The 1,932-nt window shown below is 41.4% G+C and overlaps 1 protein-coding gene across 1 annotated transcript in view; it reads right to left on the reverse strand.

The window, feature by feature from the left end:
• Positions 1-1,932, reverse strand: part of pex5la (peroxisomal biogenesis factor 5-like a) — a 48,255-nt gene that overhangs the window by 5,172 nt on the left and 41,151 nt on the right.

Raw genomic sequence — 1,932 nt, forward strand, 5'->3', positions numbered from 1 at the left:
CATCATCATCTTCATCATCATCATCATCATCATCATCATCATCATCATCATCTTCATCATCATCATCATCATCATCATCATCATCATCATCATCATCATCATCATCATCATCATCATCATCATCATCATCATCATCATCATCATCATCATCATCATCATCATCATCATCATCATCATCATCATCATCATCATCATCATCATCATCATCATCATCATCATCATCATCATCATCATCATCATCATCATCATCATCATCATCATCATCATCATCATCATCATCATCATCATCATCATCATCATCATCATCATCATCATCATCATCATCATCATCATCATCATCATCATCATCATCATCATCATCATCATCATCATCATCATCATCATCATCATCATCATCATCATCATCATCATCATCACGTATAATGTCTGAGTTACAGCAGTCAAACTGTCCACGACTGTAACCCACGGTAACCAACTTCCTGGGAAAGTTCCAACAATCGTTACGTCAGAATTTCAAATCTGTGACGTTGAACTTTAACTTCACTCACAGATAAATAATAAAAAAAGAGTCAAACTTTGACTGAAAATCCACGGTGGTTCTGATGCTGCTGCCTCGGCTTCTCTTCTTCTGCTCTGGATTGTTTTAGATCAAAGCTCTGTGTCTTTTGTGCCGTTTTTTAAACATATTTAATTCACTAAAAAAAAAAAAAAAAAAAAAACTCAAGCCGACCAGAACTCCATCTGTTCTGTTCTGACAGGTCTGTGTGTGGTGAGGCTTTGAAGGGGAGTGGGCTCAGAACTGTGTGTGTGTGTGTGTGTGTGTGTGATGTCCTTTCTCAGTATCTCAGAGGCTCGTGATTGACACTGATGCCCCCTGATGGTGAGGGAGAGAGAGCGTGTGATTACAGAGAGAGCATGAAAGTGAGTTCCTGTCTGGACAGAAAAAAGACGTCGTTTGGATTCGTCTTCGTCTTCATCTTCTTCACATTTGATTCAAGGAGAATGATCAGTATTTCTTCATGTCTTCAGTCCTGCTCTGACGTTTCCTCCTGTGGGAGATCTGGTGTTCTTGACTTAACACTACTAACCAGTAATACTACTAACTACTAACCAGTAAAACCATTGCTGGTTAACGCCCCCTGTTGGTCGAGGAGACAGCAGTGAGTCTTTGTTTTGACCTTTCTGTGGAGCTGCAGCTGTAGATGAGCTGGAGTTTTTATTTTTTTATTTTACATATATATCTGTAAAACTCTTCTTCTTTTCGAGCAGTGAAGGAATAAAAAAATCTCTTTCACCACCGACCGTCGTCCCTCTGCTGAGGACAGGTCCTCGGTCACTGAGACAAGAACAGGAATCTGTCCTCCTGATAATGTCATTCACAGAAGAATGAAACACAGCGAGATCTCCTCCTGTGTGTGTGTTTCTGTGATAACACACACACACACACACACAGAGAGCCACGGTGGACGAGACACCATTGGACAATGTGGCTGGTTATCACATCACGACCACAACGCCTGGACACGTATGATGTCATCACCGCGCCTTTTGTTAGAGAAATTGTAGATATTTTATAATAACCTAACGGTGCAGCTCAGTGTATTTCTGTGTTTTTTTTTTCGTTAGCTCAGAGTCAGTTTTAAAGGTGACGTAACTCCTCAGTGTTTAGACCCTAACCCTCCAAGGGAGCGTCATTCTATTGTCTCGTCTCCTGTTCAGTCACAGTAATATCTGAGGGCAGTTTTGGAGGGAGTTGAATTCCAGTTCCAGTTCCAGTTCCAGTTCCAGTTCCAGTTCCAGTTTCACCTGCATCAAACCGGTCCAGACCAGTACGACACCAGTAATAAAGCTACACTTTTCCCACTGGTGTTTTCAGCAAGAAGGAAACTGCAGAGTCACCTCCGTCTTTATCACTGCTGTGGGAGTAATCTC

Source organism: Cynoglossus semilaevis, chromosome 2 (genome assembly GCF_000523025.1).
Source record: "Cynoglossus semilaevis isolate Cse_v1.0 chromosome 2, Cse_v1.0, whole genome shotgun sequence".
NCBI lineage: Eukaryota > Metazoa > Chordata > Actinopteri > Pleuronectiformes > Cynoglossidae > Cynoglossus > Cynoglossus semilaevis.